The sequence below is a fragment of the Carlito syrichta genome, unplaced genomic scaffold (genome assembly GCF_000164805.1).
Source record: "Carlito syrichta isolate Samal-C Ts95f unplaced genomic scaffold, Tarsius_syrichta-2.0.1 Scaffold251183, whole genome shotgun sequence".
NCBI lineage: Eukaryota > Metazoa > Chordata > Mammalia > Primates > Tarsiidae > Carlito > Carlito syrichta.
The window spans coordinates 128360-153163 of record NW_007195279.1 but is presented as its reverse complement, the minus strand read 5'-3'; the positions used below and the strand labels follow the sequence as shown (position 1 = coordinate 153163).

At 41.4% G+C, this 24804-nt stretch overlaps 1 pseudogene; it reads right to left on the bottom strand.

The window, feature by feature from the left end:
* The window catches only part of LOC103253761, a 158047-nt pseudogene that overhangs the window by 32570 nt on the left and 100673 nt on the right, over positions 1–24804 (bottom strand).

Below are 24804 nucleotides of genomic sequence, written 5' to 3'. Positions count from 1 at the left end.
GGGAAACTGCTAGGGGAGGGTGGGGCATACCTCATTAACAGGGGTATCTGTATGACCAATAATAATAATAAAAAATAATAATAGTCACTTAAATACATACCAATGATCTAGACAGAAATCAAAGGGCAATGTAAATAACCTGCTTGAAGCTGATCAGGATCAATAAACCTCCAGCACCAACTTCTTTCCAGTAGCTGATGATGTTCCAAAGACCTCCAGAAAAAGCAACACTAACAATCTTTCTTCCTGCTCCTCCTCATCTTCTATCTGTCTTTCGGCTCCCCTCTCCTTCTCCTCTTCTTACCTGTTTTTATCTTCTTCTTTTTCTTCTTGTTCTTATTCTTACCCAAAGCTAGGCAGCATATTTGGTAAACAGGGCCTATTAAAAAATGACAACAACTAAAACACCTAAGATGAGAGCTAGATCATGATACTCATGACAGGGCATCTAACTCTTCACCAAAGTCTTTCCTCTTCTCCCATTGTGTAGCCAAGGCTTACATTCTCTAATCTCCCTTGCATCAAACAAGGTCACGTGAAGCCATGTAGCCAATCGAATGGGAGAGAAGCAGAAATACTTCACAGTACTTCTGGGCCAAATGACGTTAAGAAGGGATTTGCCTCCATGTTTTTCCCCCTATCCTCCAGGCAGAAACAGACAAAAATAAGATCCCAGGATGATGTAAGAATCACAGAATTTAAGGGATCTGGGGATTTGGGGTCTTACACACCATGCAAGAGAGCTACCTTGTGCACAGGAATACCCACTGTGGACTATTACGGGAGTTGAAACAAACAAGTAAACAAACAAACTTGTGTTGTGTTTGATCCATAATACATTAGGAGCATATTTGATTCAGCATGTTAGCATAGTTAAATAACACAATAGCAGTTTCTTTAAAAGGTCAAAAACAATTTTTGAGTGCTTACTCTTTGCCAGGTATGGCTTTAAGTGTTTCATGGGTATCTCTCATTGAATTCTCCAGACAACTATGAAGTATAATTCTCATCCTTAATTTGGAGATGAGGAAAGAGGAATTGAGGGGCCAAGTGACATGTCCAGAGTCACAGAGGCAAAAGGTACTGAGCCAGAATTAACACCAGGCGGTCTGACTACAGAGTCCACACCCACGCCAATTGTCTTGAGCTCTGAAGACCTTGGATGACCTCACAAACAGCTGACAATGAATAACACGGGAAAAAGCAGTAGGGATACTGGAATAGAAACAACTGTGAGGACCTCCTCAAGGCCAGGCCCTGTGCTCGGTGCTTCTATGTATCAAATTATTTTATTTAATCCTACAGACTACCTTGGCATTTGAGAAGTATTTGAGCCTTTCATCGATGACATCAAGGTGGCATTGGACATGTGCATCTGGAGCTCAGAAGAGAGCCTTGAGTTACAGATAGGTACTTGGGTGAGAAAGGGAAGCTACAAGAATAGTCCTAGTTTGTGGCTTGCAAAAGAGGCTGCAGGGTGGCACTACTGGCTGAGCTGGGGAGCCTTGCAAGCAGCCCAAACTGATGCTGCAGCCTTCAAAGCCAGCTATGACACCTCACTGGCTTCCATTTCTTCATCTATTCTATTTTTCTATTATTATCCTATTATTCATCGATTCTATTACTATTCCCATTGCAATTTCCTCATGTCACCGTGCTAGTAAGTACCCAAATCTCATCCATCTGACCCCATGCCCAGACCATTCTTACCAATTTCAGCCAATGTTTTCCTTGGGCTTGGGTCCCAGAGAACCAGTTTTACCACATTTAAAGGGAGTTTTAAGAGAGCCGGGCCCCAGGAGCATCAGATACACAGCCCTCTCACCTGTTCCTCACTTCCACTGGAGGCCACTGGCATCCTCCAGCCCTTAATCTGACTCAGCTCTGTGTCTGAGATCTCAATCTGCATGGGGAGTCTGGGAGCCCAGACAGTGACCTCGAACTGGGAGATGAAGTGCTGGTGGGTGAAGATCACAATTGTGTCCACCTTGCTCTTCATTTCCTTCCCATTCACAAAAACAGAATCACAGGTGTTGGAAACCTGTGAGGAAGAGGAAGAAACTTGAGATGAATGAGGAGGGAAAGCACCAGCAAAGTCCAACAATAGTGAAAGTTCATGAACTGCAATAGTTCTGATTTACTAGACACCAAGACAACCAGATGAACAGGAAGGGTACAAAAGGTAATTTGTAGACACTGATTAGTTACAAATACTGACAAATAGACTCCAGGAAAACCATCCTGTATCACGAAATATTGACAAGTAGACCTATTAACATAATTTAATGGAATTATACCACCTTTGTTGCCGTGTGTGTGTGTGTGTGTGTGTGTGTGTGTGTGTGTGTGTGTGTTCTTTAACAGGTGTACTCAACATACTGCTAATCAAATGCATCATATTTAATTCTTACAACTTATTTGAAGATACATAAACTGTGGCCATATGTCACCCAAAAAATCACTTTATTCAACCCATTAAGAGGATCACATTAAGCCGGGCTCGGTGGCTCAGGCTGTAATCCCGCGCCTTGGGAAGCTGAGGTGAGTGGATTGCCTGAGCCCGTGGGTTCGAGACCTACCTGGGCAACTTGGTGAGACCTCATCTCTACAATAAATCAAAACATTAGCCGGGTGTGGTAGTGCGCGTCTGTAATTCCAGCTACTTGGAAGGCTGAGGCAGAAGGATCGCTGGAGCCCAGCAGGTCGAGGCTGCGGTGGCTGGGAACGGCCACTGCACTCCAGTCTGGGCGACAGAGTGAGACTCCAACTGAAAAAACAAAAAGGGATCACATTATTTTTGAATCAAGAGAACTTTGCACTAAATTTAAATCCTTATTGGTAAAATACTTATGAAGTGCACTGGAAACATTGACATTTTGACCCATTAAACTGTAATCTTGCAGAAAAGAAGCAAGGATGTGGTATTTCATTATGTTCTCTTTGTTCAGGAATTGGGGTTATCCTCTTGAGCATGCATAAATAGGAAGAAGGTTAAATAACAGACAAGTGTAGCCTTTATTTTGCCTGGCATCTTCCAGATAAGCAAATAAACTGTTGCTGACTTTCTCTCCTGGACCATCAGGAAAATATATTTATTTGTCTAGGTAGAGAAGGAAAGGAGGGAGCAAGAAGCATTTAATGTTAAGAGGACACAAAACAAAACATGAATTCAACACGGCATCACAAAACTGCAAGGAGCTCACAATGTCATTTTACAGAAGAAGAAACTGAAGCCACTAAGGTGACATAGCTGTCTCAAGATTACACATGACTTTGAAGGCTGCAGCATAAGCTTGGACTGCTGGCAGGACTGAGCTCCCCAGCTCAGCCAGTCGTGCCACCATGCAGCCTCTTTTGCAAGCCACAAACTAGGACTATTCTTGATGCTTCTCTTCCTTGCCCGAGTACCTATTTGTAGCTCAGGACTTCCCTCTGAGCTCCAGATGCACATGTCCAACTGCCACTTTGATGTTATCTATGAAAGGCTCAAAGATTTCTCGAATGCTAAACATCCAAAATCAAACTCATGACACCCTCTCTGTCCTCTTCACAGCAATATCCTCCACCTTAATAATTGACCTTATCCAGCAGCACAAATAAAAATCAATATATTGCCCTTACTCTCTCCTGGGTCCTTTACCCCTCACACTCAATACGTTAGGCTGTCTCAGTTTTACTCCTAAGTACCATTTCTCTCTGCTGCTATCACACTAGACCAGGTCTCCATCGCTTTCCATGGAATATTTGCTGCAGTTTCAGAACCAGCCTCCCCACATGCCTTCCTCCCACACTGCCCTCCTCCCCCTTGGGAGCTTGCATATTCTGAAAAAAATGCAAGTATAGTCACATCATCTCCTGCTCAAAGCCTTTCAATTGTTTCCCTTGGCTTTTGCAATCTCTAATCTACTCTCAGTCATCATTCCTATGTAATTCTGAAGCTCCTTGCATACACCCTTTTGGTCTTTCAGTGATCCAGCTTCATGGAGCTCCTTTCAGTATCCCCAGGGGCTGTACCATAATCATTGACCTCAGGGTCTTTAACAATATGATTCCTTCTTTCTGGAACAGATGCCTGCTTGATTGCCCTGGCAAAGTTTCCCTCATTCAACATCTGCTCATCCTTCCCATTGCAGCACAAATGTCTCTTCCTCAGAAAAGCCACCCCAAAGCACCTGGACTCATGTGTTCTTGGAATATGGCATGCAGATATCCTTCAAATACTGACTACAATGGTTGCATAAGAGAGTGAGCACTTCTTCCTGGCTCCAGTGATTGTTACCTACTGCTAGGATTTTCCTGATCCTAATAATGTGGATCTCAGCTTTCTTATCTTCATGAAAAATTTTGATTCTCTCTTGTCAACATCTACTCACCCACTCCCAATTTTACTTCAACTCACATTGAATCACACCCCAGAGCTGAGATCATCTCAGCTTTCAAAAAATCACGAGGTACATTTTGTACATAAGAAATGGAATCGTGATGCAATAACTCTCTGCATCCTTTCAGAGTACATGTAGACTAAACTTGTCTCACCCTTTGGAAATTGAAGGATAGACTGCATTGAGAAATAAATGAAAAGTGTAAGAGAGTGAGACATCTTGGCAGTTTAGTGTATTAGCATTTGAGTTTTTCATTCGAGACATACATAGTCTTTTAAAAAGTTGGATTTTTTACTGGCTATCCAATTACACACCAGGCTATCTGCCCAACAAAAACACATTCCCCTTTTCTAATAGTAACAATCTTTTCTTTGGAAATTCCACTGCCCTCCATCAGCCACCAGTATCACTAATCCCATCACTAAACCCCATTCTCCTTGCTTTTGATTGGTTTAGGGAAAACACCTGATGTGACTCTGGCCAATGAGATGTGAGAAGTCCCAGGGATTCTGGGAAGGTCTCCCTTGATAAAAAAGACAGGCAGGAAGTGGTGTCCCCTCCCCGACTGGATGTTGTCTCTTAGGAAATGACAATAATAACAACTGCTGCAGGATCCTAGAGTTCTGAGGGAGATGGTAAGTTCCAGGTTGACACTGCAACCCAGAATGAACAGGAAAACTAAAGGAACCAGTTTCCTGATGACATGAGACCTCTGGACCAGCTTGTCTAGAACTTCCCAACTTTAAGACCTCTTATCAGGTGATTGACTTTGTTGTTGCTATTAAAGCTGTTTTTGTCTATTTTTTTACTTGCCACCAAAAGAAATCATAAATGATATATGACATCAGTTCAAATGCCACACCTCATAATGCATTCCCTGGGTCATTTCTAATTAAACTTGGCACCACCCCTTGGGTCTCTTTCCATCTATATTACACTATTTTCCTCTACCTACTTTGCTGTGTGTGCTACCATGAATACTATATTTACAATATTGCATATCAGTTACATTATAATACACGTTTCATATTATTTGTGTCATAGGACTTAAACTGTATTAATTGCACTGGGTGACTCTGTTACACTGTGCAATTTACTTCACAATAAGTATCACTGTCGTCATGCTCCTGGTTGCTCCTTATCTCTGTTCTCCACCTGAAGGTAGTCGACTTGAGAACATGGACCTGTCATCTCTTCCCTGCTGTGTCTCTGCTCCAGCACAGTGTGGGGTACACAGAGGGTGTTCAATAAGTAGATGCCAAATGTGTGGATATGTCATAACTGTTTCCTCTGGGACTCATTCATTCCTGTGTGCTACCACAATTAATGAGTGTCTGGGTAAGAAGGAAGAGGAGGTGACTTAGACAAGATTATCATGGCAATGGCATTTAAAAATGAAAGCAAAACCAGCTGCAGGTCTCACATCTATAACCCCAGCACTTTGGAAGGTCAAGGTGGAAGGATTGTTTGAGCCTGGGAGATTGAGATCAACCTGGTCAACATAACAAGAACTCATCTACATAAATAAATAAATACATAAATGATAACTAAATATTTTAAATAGCTTGATTTGGTGGCATACACCTGTAGTCTCAGCTACTCGGGATGCTGAGGTGGAAGGATTGCCTGAGCCCAGAAGTTTGTACCTTCTGTAAGCCATGACCATGGCACTACTTACCAGCTTGGGCAATAGAGTGATGAGACTCTGACTGAAAAAAAAAGAAGGACAGAGAAAGAAAGAAAAAAAAGTAAGTAATTTCATATATATTATGTGAGAGGACAAACCAGGAGAAGAAATAAAGATCCAAAGGCTAAGAAGGTTTGGGTTCTTAAATCTGATAAATGTAAGAACTTGGGTTCTCAGTGGTGAATGTGGCTATGATATGTGATGTCACAGAGCGAGAGTATGTGTGTTTTGGCGGGTAAGGAATGAAAGGGTACAGGGAGACATAACTGGGTAAAGATCAGAATCAGACAGCCATTCTGATACTTGCCAGACTCTTGGACGCTTAAGCAAAAAAAAAAAAAACAAGGAGAATCATATGCTATAATTGTGATATGACAAGAGCTAAGGAAAACATGAATTTGGAAATGGAAAACAGACGTTTAATGCCACCTTAATTTTTGAACATTTGCAAGACGGCCTGTAGATGTCACTTATGGAAAGTTGCCTTTAGAACATAATATTTTTACTGCCAAACTAACACTTTTGCCAAACATTATTCTTGGGTAGTTGAGAAAGAGAAAAAAAAAAAGATTCTTAGAATGAAAGTGAATTTTTCTCTGGGGATCCCATAATAAGAATCCCTTGCCTTATTTTCTATTTAGAAGAGAAGCAAACATTTAATTCATTTATTTATCACCTACTGAGTTTGTCACCGTATTGGTCAATGACTTGCCAGGCATTACAGCCATTACCATGACCCTGTTCTTGACCTGAGAAATGTGCTACTAGAGTAGAAGGGAGAAAAGCTACAGAATCAGATGACACATTTCTCACAAATACACAAAAAAGGCAGGCATTCTAATTATGGGAAAGGGGAAACATTGTCTAACCTACATTAACAGTTCATATTAATTCTTATCAGGATCAAATTTTTAATATTGATTACACAGTTTAGCAAAGTGGTAGCATTTCACTGATGTGCACTGACATGCAAAGTTACTCAAAAACATTTTGGCGAGTTTTCACATGTTCTAGAAATATAATAAAAATTGTTACCATAGTACTGGCTATCAAGTATTAAGGGCTTATTATGTACCATGTGTTTGGGTTTTTTTGTTTGTTTGTTTGTTTGCTTTTTGTTGTTTGTTTGTTTGCATTGGAGTCTCACTCTGCATTGTCCAGGCTGGAGTGCAGTGGCACACTCACGGTCACCCCAGCATTGACCTACTGGACTCCAGCGATCCTTCTGCCTCAGCCTTTTAAGTAGCCAGAACTACAGGCGTGTGCTACCATGCCTGGCTAATTTTTTTATTATTTATTGTAGAGATGAGGTCTCACCAAGTTGCCCAGGTTGGTCTTGAACTACGGGCCATGTGTTGTTTTTAATTTTGCATGGAATTATATCCATGGAGTCCTCCAAATACTCTGTATGTCAGGTATTCTGTCTCCATATTGCAGATGAGGAAACTAAGACCTGGGAGGGGCTACTCATCCAGGGACCACAGCTGGTGAAGGACAGATCAGGGATTCGCACTCAGGTCTCCTGGTCCAGAGGACTTCTCAGTACTGTGTGTTACAGTCTCAGTGTAGCACACACAAGTAAAACCATGACCTTGCCTCTAGAAAGGCAGATACTGATTGTGAAAAGGAAGATCTAAATATACACACTGGGACTTTTTGTCAAACTTATTGAGGTATTATTGATGTTCAATTAACTACATTCATGTAAACTGTGCAGTTCAATGAGCTTGGTGATCTACACCCATAAAACTACCATATACTCAGACGTGGAACATTCCTATCACCCCAAAACATTCCTATGCCTCTTTCAATGCCAGTTCTCCCTCTAATCCTGGACTCTGGCAACCACTGATGTGTTTTCTGTCACTAAACATGAGGTATAGATTCATTAGAGACTAGTTTGACAATTAGTCCTCAAGTCTAGGAAGAGGGAGCTGGGAGTAACAGAGACTTGGGTTCTTATCTCAACCCTTCCACTCAACAATTCTGAACATGTCGCTCCCCAATATCTGAGACTCAGATTCCACATCTGTTAACCTGAGGGTATCTAGATTTCCAGGTCTGACATACCAGTCTTCCTTCTTTCATTGAGAGGATTTATAGACTAAGTTAACAGTCTGGTGCATTTTGAGATGATTTAACCTACCTCTGCCTCAGAATTCTCCCCTGTAAAATAAGAATACAGCATTCATTCATTGAACAAATGTTTATTTAATTTCAACCAAAATCCAGGAACTGTTCTAGGTACTGAGGATAGTGTATGAAACAATACAGTCTCCATCGTTACAGAATTTATAGTCTTAAGGTGGAGATGGACAAACTAAAGAAATATGCAGACATAAAATGTAATATCAAGTACTGAGATGAGTTTAATAGAAAAAAAATAGAACCAGGTAATGGAATAGACAGTGACAGAGGCTGCTATTCTACTTGCATGAGCTCTTCTAATACTTCTCTTATGCCAGTTTTTCTTTGGCCCTCAATACACAGTCTTTATTTTTTCCTGAAAAGAAGAGGTCATTTAAGCCAACACCACCTACTTGCCTGAACACTATAATAGACATAACTTCTTTTTCCACGTATACTGGAGTGCCAAAAATTGTATACAGAGTTTAAGAGATGTTATCTATGTATCACTTGTCAAAGTTGAATTGAATTACGGTAGCAATGAGTAGCATGATGTTCACTCAAAAGAGGGCAATAATCAAATGAATGCTAACATCACCATGCCACAGGCAGAACAGTCAAAGAAAATGGCAGAAGCATGGTGGTTGTTTGAGGAATGCAAGACCATTTTGAAGTGGTATTTGAAATTCAAGAATGGTGTGGAAGTACGATGACAATGGAGCCATGAGTATGCAACAGAACCTCCAACATGCTTAACAACTACGTACATTTGTGATAAGGTGGAGATGCATGGTCCTGTGAGTGGTGTGTACAAGGGAAGATCCGGAAGAACTCGCACAGCAACAAGTCCTGCGGTCGTTCGTGGCCATCAGAAGTGTCTTCTGGACAATGATGGGAACCACTTTGAGCACCTCTTGTCATTACAGAAGTTGAATGTAACTTGCATTCATCTCTGTTATTGGTTTATATTGAGTAATTGAGCATTACGATTTTCATGCAATTTTTTTTCTTTTCTTAAAATGTGTATAAATTTTTGACACTCCCTGTATGTGCATGGGTATATATATATATATATATATATGTATCGCATATGTATAATTCACATGTATATGAATTTTGGCTCAAAGCATACAGTTGAATTTTCAGGAGTTAAATGCCATGGGGCATAGCCTCCAGCCATGTGTACCCCGGAATGATATTGAATGCAATTGCAGATGCATATGTTAAAATCAAGTAGTGGTTGTTGATGTTTGGGGCACTGCCAGTGCTTCAAGCTGTTTATATAATTTTTAGACTGATATAAATAATACTTATGCAAAACCACGTAAATCTCATAGAGGTTTGTAGGAGTCCATGGACCCTGGGACTTGGGGAACCTTTATCCATCTTTGTATTGTGTAATGCTAAAACTTACTTTGTTAACATTTACTTTTCTGTTTCTTCTAGAATGTAATGCAAGTCTTTTAAAGACAAGATCATTGCCTTATTTGATTTCTGCATCCCAGAGTCATGGCATGGGGCCTGGTACATTTTAGACATGCAAGCACTGTGCTGCATAATTGAGAGAGATGAAGTGTTATGCCCAGGATAATAGAATCAATAACTGGCAGGTCCTTTGAGACCCTCCTTACCTCCACTAGCACTGAAAGTCATTCTCAATCCCCAATTCAAAAAGACCTCCCTGGCTCAGCCTTTCAAGGTCTGATCGTGATGCTTGGCACTCAGCTATATTTTGCTTTTACCAAGTCTTCATGCACGTTGGTCAGGCCGCCATGACTGGACCATGGCTGAGATGCACCATTTCTTCAAATCTTCTTGGCAGTTTACCTAGTGCTCAGCCTATATTTGACTGAATGTTTAAGTCTCCTGGCAAGTGTGGACTTCAGGACCAGTGTGGGCAGAATGGGGACCACTGTGCTTTCTTCTTATCTTTCCCATCTCATTCATTACAACCTTCATCATAAAACCTTGACATCTTGGCGCTGAAAAAGTCCTCACGGAAGGTCTGGTCTGTGCCCATGCTGTAAATATCTAGCCCAGAGAGGACATGTACCGCCCACCTCCCACCATCTTAAAGGCACACAGAGCTCACAGCAAGTCTGAGGTTAAAACTTAGTCCCAGCTTGAGACCAGTAGTAGTGAGCTCTAGGTAGGACTCTTGGGACACAGAGCAAAGCAGAGAGCCCATGCCCTTAAGGAGGCCTAACTGAGTGAGGGAGACAGATTCATGTGCAAAATACTGTAGAATACAATGGTAGAACAAAAAATGGTTTGCATGGTGCTTAAAGTGCCAGGCCTTGCTGGCTGTGTTCAGTACACCTGAGTTGCAAGAAGGGTTACTGTTCACCTTAATTGGAGGTTCCCAGAACATTCCCTTTCAAATAGAACTTACTGCTCATCCCAACTTCCAACTCCCCCCTTCTTTATCAGAGAGCAAGAGTGCAGAGCACAGTGTCTGGATCCTGCTTGCTGAGCCTCCTCTATGGAGAAAACAAAAAAAATTCTGGCCTTTTCTCCCCAGGTCAAGAAGCTCTGTCCAAATTACATTCAGCAAGGTTTGATTCTACCTTCATAGACAAGTGCTATGAAAAGATATCCCCCATCGGTTGTCCGCTAGCAACTAGGCCTGAGATGACTAGACAGAACAGCATTTGTTATATGCTTGTCTATGAGCTGTTTTCATTTTAGCATTTCATCCCATGACATAGGGAGATTTGAAGAGTGCCACCAACCCACTTGTAAGCTTAGGAGGACATCCAAGCACTTCATATTCATCAAAGCCTGTCCCAGAAGGAATGGAGAGTTGCTTTTGTGGGGAAGGCCCAGCATATGGTGCTGCCCAGCTTCCTGCTCCAGTTCTAACTGCACTCGCTGAACCTGCTGGAGGGAAGCTCTGTTAATGAGGAGCCATTGGCACAGGTGCTCAGGGTTTGCACGTACATTAGTGAAATAGAAGATAAACATTTTGGCAGAGTAAGCGTATTCTCAGGGGAGAGAGAGGAAAATATTTGCAAGATGTGTGCTTTCCAAACCTGTTTTGAAACTACTTATGGAAATTTATTTTAGAAAAGAAACTTTTATAAAAAAAGATGCTGTGAATTCTGAACTCAAGGTATAAAAATTAGTAGCTGAGCATTTTTCTCTCTGAGACTTTGGGAAAAAGAAAAAGTAAATGTGAATCATGTTCTTCCCATCACTTGCTCCACAGTCAGAACAGAAAAGTGGTTCCTAGAAAGGGCCATGCTGAAAAGACCAGGCAGGAGCATGATCTGTTCACTGCTGCCAAGAGAAGTTCGGACACCCAAACTCACACTCAGAGTGGAGACTTCCAGAGAGACCCAGCTAATCAGAACCCAGTTGGGCCAAGCAGGTCACGGAGAAAGGTTTGGTGTGCAAACACTGCCTCAGCCAGAGTTACCAGAATCCGTCCCTGTGTTGGCTTTGGGTCCTTCTCAGCATGGGAAGGGCTGGGTGGAATCCTGGCTTAAAAAGTTCCAGTTCTGTATGGCCTGAGAAGTCACCCCCTTATTGTGGTTCTTTAAATGACTTTGCTTTATGAAAAGTCTTGATCTACATTAGCAATAAATTAAGCAATCACATCTAGCATATTGTTCTAATGTCTTATCTAATGTAGCTCATCTTATCAAATAGGTTTATAATATAACTCAGTTTACACCTACAATTAAACTATATTTTTCAGCACAGCTGTCCTGGGATGGCGCTTTCAGAGGTGCTGATGGGAGTTAACTCAACAACCAAATCTCCATGGAGACCAGGGAGGTGACTTTCATAAGGAAGGCAGGTCTGCTGTGAATGACAGGGGTGTGAGGGCTGTAGAAAGCTAGAGGGAACACACTCAAATCCCTCTGAAAGGGGACCTCAGCTGAGCCCACTGCTGCCATCTGAGAGTACTAAGTCTGCATTCAGACATCTTGTAATTTTTTAAGAGAAAGAAAAATATCAAACTATTTTATGAAATCTTCTAATTGTTCAATATTGACATTCAAGTATACATTTATAAAGTATTTGTTGGCTGCTCAGAGCATGTCTTGAAATTTTAATTTCTTCAAGGTCTACCATTTTATGACCCTCAATCAGGGGACATCCCAGTTTGTATATGACCTCAGCACAAAGGAAGAGAAATGGTTTTATTTTGTTGTTTTTTTTACAGTATATCAAACATTTCCATACTTATATTTGCCTTATTAGCATCATGCTCCAATATTTGCTAAAAAAAAAATTTGCTGGCTTTGACAATGTCTACCAGAAATAGAAAATAGGTTCATCTCTCAGACCAACACAAGTTGTGCCTCATGAGAACTCTGCTTGAGAAGGAATCTGGGTTTCAGTAGGAGTGCTGGGATTGATTAGTGATGTCTGTCTTGGGCACATGTTAGGTTTCAAAGACATGCATGTCATATATCTGCCACTCTGATTCATGAAGTCCAAATTCAAAAAATGAGTTTGTCTTTATAGTGAAGAGAATTGATGTGCTCTGCCCACCATCAAAGCTGCCAGAAGAAGTTTAAATTATGACCAAGCCCAAAAACATCAGTGGAAGTCCTCTTCTCTTCTAATGAACACAAAATAAATGTTTCCAGGAAATATAAGACCCTAGGGCCGTATTTGACCATGACTAATATTTCAGATACTTTCACAGGCTCAAGTCTCTAGGAATCCACCCCTCCTGACTTTGGCTCTAAGCAGTGCCCAGATGGGGAAGAACAGATACAAAGTCTTCCTGGAGAGGAAGGAAGGAAGCACATGGCAATGTTTACTGGGCGATTGAAGCTAGGAGGCTTGCAGGTTTATGCTGGTTCATTCCAAGATTTTCCTGAATTATGCAGAAGCAATTACAGAGTGTTCATTCTTAATTAGAGATGCCAAAGACAGAAATTAACAAACAATCTAATTAATATTGGAATCCTAATGAGGCTGAGGGGAACAAAAGGTTGAGAATGCCACAATATCTATCTCTGGCCAACAGGAGATAGATGATACATCTCTAATTAGAATGGAACAATAAAAGACCAAATTACCAGCATAAAGAAAGACAAAATTAAGCAATAACATCCAAACTGCCTGACAACTTACTCTTAGCTTCCTGGCTCCTGGCAATGGGCAAAGGGAAGAAAATCTATGTATGGAAATAGAATAACAGTATGTATTTTTTTGTAGGATTTTTTTTCTTTTTGGCCAATCGTTGCTAACGGAAAATAAACAGCCTTGAAACTCTTTGGGGTTTTTCCATATGTTCTTCCAAAGAAAATTCAGATCAGTCAGGGTTTCTTTGGAAGCCCATGGCACCCATAGCAGACAAAGACCCTTAAGATAAGTCCGTGCAGAGAGGCTGTTCTGAGTCCATGAACTTCAGTTTATTAGCACCTTTGGATTCCTAAAGAACATGCTTGATCCCACCTTTCCCCTGGTTGAGGCTATGTCTTCTGTTGCCCTGACCTCATCCTACAGTGCCCAATGGGTGGGGTAGATAAAACTGACACACATTCCAGGTAGAGTGGGCTCATGGACATAATTCCAGCAGAATAGCATATGCCATTCAGTATAATGATAGTTTTCAATCCCAAAATATTACATTCAAAAAATCTGAGTTTCCAGAATTATTGGTTTTAATAAGAGAGAAATGGGAAGGAACTGTTTGTCAGTTTTTTGATACTAATGTCAGTGCGGTGGATGAAAGTTTATTCAAAACGCACTGAGTATAGGTACTTAAACTCTTCTCTGTGCTTTACTTTATTATGGCACCTTATTATGGCACCTACCTCATGGAGGTGTTGCAGATTGGATGCTGAGATGTGTTTAAGACAAGTAGAACAGGACCACTACGTGTTGCAATGGTGGTGCTGACTTTGTTACTGTTATTGATCATTCTATGAGACCCCAGGGATAGAAATACGTGCAAAACATGCTACCCGCCCCAAAGGACACACATGTATTAACATGCACAAAGATATACAAAGCACCGAGTCTCTAGTGTATCTGTAGAGGAGGAAACACAGAGAAGAGATCTCTTGGCAGAGCAAGAAGAATAAGGTAACTGCAAGAGTAGGGGGGACCTGACCCAGGTGCAGGGAATGGGGACCGGATTTCAGGTGGAGGAAAGAACATGAACACAAGATGAGCGCAATCTCACCCTGTTTGGGGACTAATTAGGGTACAGTATAGGGAGCATCTCATGTGACATGAGAATTTCCTATGAAATCAACCCTCTTTCACTCCTAGACCACGAACTTCAAGTAAACTGATCCCACCTCCAGCTGCAGAGGTGGGCATGTGATCCCTGCATGGGCAATCTACATATTCTATTCTATGGTCACAGAACTACTGGACCAAAAATGGGCAGGAGACCCTATTCTGTTGAAGCTGGAAGTCGTGTTGGAAGCATTAGAGAACAGAAGCTTCCTTTTGATAAACCTGAATATGAAATGATAAATACTTCTTTAGCTGTTGGGGATGACTCTATGGAGATAATGCACCTGAGAATACAGAGGGCGTGGTCCCCTAATAAGAGATGGTGAGAAACCAAATTTCCATGAGCCTCTGGATCCTACTTTGTCTGAAGTTGTTATGGCCCTGTTTACTCATTTGTGCCAAGACAATTTTTTTTTAGTAGATGAAATAAATTATATGTGGATGTCTATTATTCGCAAACACGCAAACCAAATTCCCCAAAATAACAATGAGAGAATTCAAGTTATCCCTGCCAGATCTCACTATCTATCATATCTTCCCATTCCACTCCACCTGAATAATTATTTCTTTAACTCAATGACTGCAGTTCAGATGTGCCTCTCTATAGGACTGATTCCAAGAAATATTTTCTCTTAGATGTTATAATCTGAAAATTCAAAACTTGAAGAAATGTAGTCACAGAGTCCTTTTGTAGCTGCTGAAAATTAGCCCAGCAAATGCAGCTGCTCTATCAAAACTGCTGATCTTCTCCAAAGGTGACATTGGGTTCTGTTTAGTAGCCAGTCCCCATACACTGCCAGGCAAGCAGCAGGACCACTTTAGTTTCCCTTTGAGGGCTCATCCATCAGGAGATATTCTGCCTTATCTACTTGCAGGCCAGTGGGAAAACAAGATGCTTCCCTGGAGATGGGAAGGCTTTAGCAGGTTAATGTCCCTTTAGGAGTCCTTTAGTATCTTCTCATTGCTAGTCTAGCTGATACAGAAAACTGAAAAGATGAGTCATTGCAGAGATAAGATGGAGGGCGCCATCGTTGAGATCAGCATGATTCTGTTTGTTATTTCTCTCCAAGAGTAAAGATGTTCATCTCCTGCTGATGATGCATAACTTGCTTCTGGGGTTCTGGGAGCCACATTTCATTGATGAAAATATAGTTATTCATCAAATAAAGCACGAATCCACAAATTGGTCAGAAATATAGTCAAAGATTGCAGGATAATCTTACTTTAAAACCACATTTTCTGTGTACAGATACACAATGGAATATTATGTAGCCATAAAGAAGGACAAACATATGGACTTCACAGCAACTTGGTTGGATCTGGAGTTGATCATACTCAGTGATCTATCACAGAAACAACGAACAGAGTACCATATGTTCTCACTCATAAGCGGGACTTGAACAATTATAATGCTATAAGAAAGGAATTGGCAGTAGTGGGAAACAGTCAGGGGAGGGGGAGTGGGATTCGCAGTTGAGGGAAACTGCTAGGGAAGGGAGGGGCATACCTCATCAACAAGGGTACCTGCATAATCAACGTTTGTATACCTAACCCTGAATTGTACCCCACATCTTTATAATATAAATAAATAAATAAATTAATTAATTAAATAAAACCGTATTTTCTAACTTCCCTGTGAAGACATTAAAAAAAACCCCAGCATCTTAAAAATATAGGAAAACATTCCTTCCTGGTGGATTTTTTTTTTTCCAAATTATTTTATAATGTTGAAAAATGCCCACTGTGCACCGATTCCTCTGATGAGGAAGGCACGGGAATGCCATCTTGCTATGAGCTCCTAAGAACCACCCTTTAGGCATGTCTTACACAAATGCAAGGAAGGACAGTAATGCCTCATAGTTAAGACTGCAGCCTCTGATGCCAGCCTCTTTAGGTAGGAGATATGATTGTTGTACTCACTGGTTGAGTGACCTTAAATTAAATAATTAACCCCTCTATACCTCCACTTCCTCATCTGTGTACTGTGAGAAGTAGTATTTTCTACCTTGAAGGATTAAGTAGGTGAACATTGCAATGTGCTTATTGTAATAGTACTGGCTACATAATAATTGTTGAATAAATGTTGGCAATTAATATTCATTAACTACAGTGTAAGACATCAATGGCATAAACCATATGCATTTCATCTTTGTGACTGGCACAATACTTTTTGCCCCTTCTCTCGATACTATAGATGTTTAGTTGGTATTTCTAGATTAATAGCATTTCACAGGAACAAAAGAAGACTTGAGTCATAGAACTTAAGGACTCAGGTCCAAGTCTCCATTTACTGACAATTCTGACTGCATCAGGACGTCTACCTTTCTTTGAAGATTTTCAATGACATGAAATACACTAAAGATAGTTCAACAAAGACTAGAAAGCCACTCTTGAAGGAGTTTCTTTCTTTCTTTTTTTTTTTTTGAATTGGAGTTTCACTCTATCGCCCAGACTGGAGTGCAGTGACTGCTCCCGGCCATCGCAGCCTCGACCCACTGGGCTCCAGCGATCCTTCCACTTCAGCCTTTTGAGTAGCCAGAATTACAGGCTTGCACTACCACGCCCGGCTGATTTTTGATTTATTGTAGAGATGAGGTTTCGCCAAGTTGCCTAGGCGGGTCTCGAACCCGCAGGCTCAGGCAATCCACTCACCTCAGCCTCACAAAGGCGCGGGATTACAGGCTGAGGAGTTTATTTCATCTATGGATTATTCTATCATCCATCCATTCATTCATATGTTCAAAACATCCTTTGAGCATTATATATGTACCAGGCACTGTGCAAGCACAGTGAAGCACTGATCAGTGAAGGGACATAGCTTGAACTCTAGGTTTTTTCAGTTAAGTAGAGGTTTCAATAATATAGACAAAGATATAGATATACAAATATTGATATAGCATAGCTATAGACATAATAATTACTGATATCATGGAAGTCAAGCACTGTGTGACACCTTTATAAATATTTTATCCTTTCCAAAGTTTAACATCGATATTGCATCATATATTTTAATTATTTAATGATAATTAAATTATTTGTGCTCAGAATAACTGTAAATTTCCACCTGATCACACTTTGTTATCAGAAGACATGAAGAAGGGGATAATAAAGTAGAGAGGAAGAAATGTCACTATCTTCAACGTCTTCCAAATCTTACTTATCTGTGACTCCAATCCATACCACCTGTAAAACAAGGCCTCACCATATACAGCCCAGAAAATTTGTGCATGGGTCAAATGCAAGAAGAAATGAAAGCCAAAACAAAAACCAAGTGGCCTGGGAAGCTACAAAAGCTTCGATGTTCTCCAAGAGATTTTCAGGGATTACTTTGATTCTTGTTAGTTCCCCTTAAGACACTGTCATTAGAATAAATTCCTGTAGATGATAACATTTGCACGGTAGCATTGACATTTCTGTTTTACAAATAAGGAAACTGAGCTTAGAGGAATTTAGAAATGTACCCAGGGTCAAATAGTGAGGAAGGCAAAACCAGAATTTGAACCAATATTATCTGTCCAAAAGGTTAACCAAATAATTCACTAGCATTGCAGTCTTTTCTTTTTAAGTAAGCTAAAAGCAGTTAATTTTCACTTTTGTTCTTGGAATATTGAGGAGCTCAAGGGCCATCTAGTTCATAATTGTGTGTTAAAATTTGTTTTAAGTGTAGGTTGAAGCTTATTTTGAATGTATATTGAAACTTGTTTTTAAAACTCAGATGTATGCTTGCTTTCCCGCCCAAGCCCAGTAGTACACTCTTGGTAAACAAGTCCACATACCAAAAGAAAACTGCGGAGTCACAGTGCAGACCCTCTGGCCCCATTTCCTGCTCCACTCCCCTAGTAATCTCACATTCCAGATGTCCCAACCGGTTCCACCCTGCCCACCTGACCGTTGATGGTCAGCCGTGGTCAGCCGCGACCCGCGACCATACAAACCAACCAATCCCAAACGCCCCCGACCCATCAGGAGAAATTACTCAATCATGTGCGAACAAGTTTAAAGTTCTTTCCCCTCCCTTGTAACTGTGTATATAAGCTGCTTGCTGCGCTGGGTCGGGGCTCTCGTTCCTGTACCGCTGCGCCGGTTATGGACGTGAGCCCAGACTCGAGCCTGAATAAAGACCCTTGTGTGATTTGCATCGGAGCTGGCTCTTTGGTGGTCTCTTGGATTCAGGATTCGGGTACAACAATATAAAAAGCATAAATTGCATCCTCCAGATGATGGTCCTTGAAAGATGCAAAAACAGCTATCATGTATTCTTCTTTACCTTAGCCCTGAGTCTTTCCTTCTCTTTACCAGGTGAAACACTCATACTCCTTTCAGGCATTTCTCCAGCGATTTGATTTCAAAAGCCCTCAGTCCATAAATACTCTTTAGCAGAACGCAATCTGATTTTCCATGTTCTGCTCCTGGCCTAGAAAGAATTCTGTTGGAGTGACAGAGAATGATAGTTAAGGCTATCATTTGCTGCTCATTTTTGACAAAGGCCAGTGTAGAAGGAATACTTCACATTGCTCTGAAATCGATCCCAAAGTCAGCAGCACTGTGTGAAAAGAAATAACAAGTGCCGCTCATCCTCAGTGTTAGAGGCAAGGGAGTAGTGGTGATTGTGGTGAGCTGGAGTGTTGGGGACTGGACAGCCTATGCCTCTGGAGATGGCATCGATCCATCCACTCCAGATAATGTTGACAGCAGGAGTTATGGGCCCAGGGCAGCCTGGCCACATGGCTTTTCAAAAGGAGCAGGGAATCCAGGTGTGAAATGGACAAAATTTTATGCTGGAAACTAATTCAGGTTTAAAATCTCACACACACACACACACACACACACACACACACACACACACACACCCCTCTGGAGTCAGATTTGGCATGGAGTCCACCTGTGTTGCCTGTGCTGGGACCAAGCTCTTATTACTGCCAATGAGTCACATCAGCATCACGGCAACCTCTTCCAACAGTTAATTCACTGAATCTCAATATTGATACCATACCAAGACTTTTCCCTACAGATGTTGCTATTAAGCTGCATATTCTCTATTCGAAAATCTAATAGAGAATTCACTATTAGTGTGACTTTTTCTTCAGCTCAAAGGAGTACTTTCTATTCCTCCTTCAACATCTTGCCAGAATAAGTTAAAGTTCTGTTCTCTGAAAATTATTTTATTTTCCCAAATTCTGGACTCTTTTTTTTTTTTTGAGTTGGAGTCTCACTCTGTCGCCCAGACTGTAGTGCAGTGGCCGCTCCCGGCCATCGCAACCTCGACCCGCTGGGCTCTGGTGATCCTTCCGCCTCAGCCTTCCAAGTAGCCGGAATTACAGGCGCGTGCTACCACGCCCAGCTAATTTTTTTTTTTGATTTATTGTAGAGATGAGGTCTCGCTGCCCAGGCGGGTCTCGAACCCGCGGGCTCAGGCAATCCACTCACCTCAGCCTCCCAAAGGCGCGGGGATTACAGGCTGAGCCACCGAGCCCGGCTAAATTCTGGACTCTTAACAGTCACATCCTCTTTCTTCCCCAAAGTCATACCAGTTCTGGAGGTAATTTTTCCTTCATATTGCCACAATTTATACTTTTCAGAATTCACACTTTCTCCCTTCCCTGAACTCCAATGCATAGCATTTCCCCAATACACACTTTTCTTGCAGGGACTCCTTAGATACTTGCTATCTGTGGAATATCCTCCTTGGAGGTTGCTCAGCATTTTCTTACATAGGAATGAAAATTCTGCAGCCTGGGGGGATACTCCACTAGGTGCTAATGAGAATAATCACTATTCTAGATACCCCCAGGGATATCCCAAGGGCAACGCTAAGAAGCCTACAACTGTGGATTTGCCCATTCCTCTAAGAGTAGTGGCAAAGTATATCACTAGTGTGGGCATGAATGCTGTGAAAAATGCAGTACAGCTAATTATTAAATCACCTCAATTTATGTGAGCCCCAGAATGTGGAAGAGAACCTGGCTTTGCCCAGAAAAGTGAGGAAGTGGCTCTGAATTTGGCAGTCTTCTTACGAAACTCAATGTTCCTCTGATGATCAGTCTGTTGTTTTCTGTCACCGAAGTCCTGTCTCCATGCATCAATGACAGTGAGGTGAAGCACATAGCGAACATCTTTTCAGAGTGATTTAACTAATTATCAGGTAGGACAGAAGATACTGTTGCTGAAGAATAGAGACAACCAAGTCCTCAATAATGGAATTCAGCCCTCCACTGGCTTGGATTTGGCTCTCTTAGGGTCAAGTCCTCCAGGTGAAGAGACTAAAGACTCTGCCCCACCATGGTGCTCCACACTAAGCTGGAGAGAACTACAGAGGTGAGTTATTTGTCAGGTCCATGGTAGCATAAGCCTGCAGGTACAGTCTTACTCTAAACAACATAATTCTTGTCTCCTTTTGGTAATGATTGAGGAGCTCAAGGGCCATCTAGTCCATAACTGTGTGATAAAACTTGCTTTAAGTGTAGGTTGAAGCTTATTTTGAATTGAAACTTGTTTGTAAAGCTCAGACGTATGCTTGCTTTCCTGCCCAAGCCCAGTAGTATACTTTTGGTAAACAAGTCCACATAACAAAAGAAAACCCGCGGAGTCACAGTGCAGACCCTCTGGCCCCATTTCCTGCTCCACTCCCCTAGTAATCTCACATTCCAGATGTCCCAACCGGTTCCACCCAGCCGGCCTGACCGTTGATGGTCAGCTGCGGTCAGCCGCGACCCGCGACCATACAAACCAACCAATCGCACATGCCCCTGTACCCAGTAGAAGAAATTACCCAATCATGTGCGAACAATTTTAAAGTTCTTTCCCCTCCCTTGTAACTGTGTATATAAGCTGCTTGCTGCGCTGGGTTGGGGCTCTCGTTCCTGGACCACTGCGCCGGTTATGGACGTGAGCCCAGACTCGAGCCTGAATAAAGACCCTCGTGTGATTTGCATCGGAGCTGGCTCTTTGGTAGTCTCTCGGATTCAGGATTCGGGTACAACAATGATGATGTACAACAATAATTAATTGTCAAAAACAACCAAGGACAATGAACCCCCAACCTTCTATTGTTCCTGAGCAGATGATTGCCTAAGACTTGGTTCCCATCTTTTAAATTCTGAATATTTAATGTCTCAGGTTGGTTTAACACAACCTGCTCACAGAGTCCAAGAATTGCAAGGAGCACCAGGCAGGACTGTGTAAAAATCTTAAGCTATTCCACCTTCCTTCCCAAGGGAAAATTAACTTTGCACGCCCAGGAAACAGCCTGTATAAAATTGGGTTTTCTAAAGATTATTAGTCATTATGTTTTAAAACTATCCTTCACAGAAACCTTATTGTTTCTTTGTGGAAACTATGTATGGCTTAAGACACAGCTTCTTTTGGAGCCTTCATTATACTATGGTCTAAAACATAAACAAATCAACTGTTCCCAGATCTTTTTGACTAAGGGAGAACACCGTAGGTTTTTTTCTGTGTACTATGAAGTTCTTAAGACTGAAGCCACATTTTATTGAACCTCTAAGAAGGACCCAATGGGCAATCATGAAGGACAGGACTCTCTTAGCCCCTTAATCAAGAAAAGATGATTCCAAAATTTTCAATCCTTTCTCCCTGAGGTCTCTGCTATGGGAGGAGAAAAAAAAGGCAGAAACACTGAATTGGGTGGTTCAAGCAGACACTGGCAAAGAACATGAAAAAAAACATGGGCTGGTTTCTGGATAAATTTAGGACCATAAATTCAGCTAATTAGAATGAAGACACCCGAAAAATGTCCCATGGCTCAATTTCCCAAACTGTGATTGTATCCCACTGGTAATAGTCAAATTAGGTTATGTGTCACATGGATGAATTTTTTAATACTCACTGAACACTGAATGTAATGTATCTAGGGATAATGGGAATGAAGGAGGGAAGAAGGAAAATTTTTTTCTGGGGATTAAGAGTCAGGAATTCTCCTTTCCAAGGAGAGAGAAGTAGCCTTCACCAGCTGCAACCTCTGGCTGATCCCAGGCGAGTCTCTGCTATCAGTCATTCACTCCTTAGTGAGGTCACTCTGGTCTCCAGAACTTCAAAATATATTGAGATGCTCAGTTAGAAGAAGACCCTGGGGACAAAAGAAGGGGCAACAACAATAAAAAAAACTAAACACTTAGGAGATTTGGAGATAAAGCCCCTTATGCTTTAAAGATGTCTTCATCTGCAGACTTGCATTCCACACACTTGGGCACATCAAGCACACAGGTGGTCCTGTTCAACTACCATGACTTTGGTGGAACCAAAACAGGTTTTCTGGTGAGAATGGCGGTGTTCAACACTTTCCCATCCTAATCAGGAGATAAGGAGGCTCAGATCCACAAACACGCACTTCAAGGGATCGATGTGGAAAGGATTTATTGACCAAGCTACCTAACCTGTTTCTCATTCTGCAATTTAAACAATTGTCTTAATGGATGAAATCTTGGCACCAAGGCAAGATGAAAGATTCCAACAACTGAATGGTATTTCATCCCAGATTGAGACAATCGAGCTTGACAGCTAGCCTCTCTTCTCAGTCCTCAGGAGTAGGGACATCCTCCACCTCCCTGATCTTCACTTCCTCTTCCTCACTCCCACCACCAACACCCATACACGTACCTCAAGTGTCCTTTTCTTTTTCTTTTTTTTGAGTGGGAGTCTCCTTTGGGAATTGACTACCTCCTCTTCTGAGTTTATTAACATAGCGAACATAAACATCATTGTGAGTATAAATTAGGAAAGACAAGAACAGAAGAGAACTAGTTACATATTATAAACTTCTGCACATTCATGTTGACCACAAGCATCCTCCTCACCCTCACTTCCCAGAACCCCTAAAGACTTCCTTCCAAACCCAGGTGTTTTTAAACACTGACACATGTTAGTTTCTCTCTTCTTCAGTCATCTGTTCGGGTTCTTTAGCTTTTATCTTCATGGTTGATCTCAAAACTATCCACTTCCTTCCATCTACACCACTAATGCTCACATTAAATCGTCATCTCCCATGGACAACTGGCCTCTCTTTGGCTCTTTACAACACAGATACTCCTCACACACAGATATTCTTTAATATAATTTTATTATTATAGATTATCATGATATTTTAATAATTTCAATATATTCTATATATTTATTATAGTACATCTTATATAAATAATATTTTAATATATATTTCAGATTATTTCTCCTAGCTTAAAATAATTTGATAGCCTTTGACTGTATATAAGGTAAAATCCACACCTGCTAACATGGAGTGATCTGAGCCTAGCCCACCTCTTCTGTTCTCTTTTGCTCCCTTTTCTGTCTCCACTACAGTCAAGCCTTTCAGACATCTTTTTAGTTCTTCTCACAGTGCATTCTCATTTATTCCTTTTGATCTTACATGTGAAGAGTCCTCTGTTCAAAGCACACTTGGCTGCCCTTTTGTCCTTCATATGAGGAGGACCCCAAAAATCCAGAATTTATTTATTTTTTTAAAATTTGCATTTATTCTTACATATTTAAACTTCAGTCATCTTCAAAGTACTCTCCATTTGATTCAATACACCTATTGAGACACTTTTTTCCACTATTCAAAACAGTTTTTGAACGCGCCCATTTTGATGCCTTTTAGGGCTTCTGCTGTTTTTAATTTCTCTTTGAGGACTTCTTTCTTCTGTAAAAGCAAACATTTCCTTTTGAGGACACGTTTCAACTGGGAAACAAACAAACAAAAAAGTCATTTTGGGCAAGGTTGGTTGAATAGATAGGGTGGTGCACGGGGGTCAAGCCATTTTTGGTCCAAAACTGCTGAACACTCAGCATGGGATTGGAAGAGCCAGTCGCCTGTCTGCCACAACTCGGGGCATTTCTTCTGCAACTCAGTCTCTCACAATAATGCTAGCTGGCACATTGACACTGATGGGTTTCTAGAACACGTATCTAGTGGAGGAAGCCTGCACTGCAAGGGACCTGCCCTCCAAAAAGAGAATTCCTGTATTTTGGGGTCCCCCTTGTATATATCTGCATAAATGTTTACTTCTTCAGAGAAGCAGGACTTTTCTGAATGTTCATGGTATGAAGGAAGACTCTTATGTTCACAATCTTTCCCTGCGTGGTAGTTACCAAAATGTGTAGTTATAAAATGTTTATGATAGTTGGTGTTTAGAAACATTAGACTCTACACTAGACAAGGGCCATCTCTATGCTGAGAACTTTAGTTGGTATCTGGTGTGCACAAAACAGTGTAGAAAAAAGGTCATATGAGTGAGCTCTGGGAATAGGGATTCCTGGGTTTGATACCTGGTCACTCTCTAGGTGACAAATATGTGTGGGAGTGTGGGGTAGGTAGAGTGAGAGAGAGAGAGAGAGAGAGAGAGGAGGAGGAGGAGGAAGAGGAGAAGGAGGAGGAGGAGAAGAAGA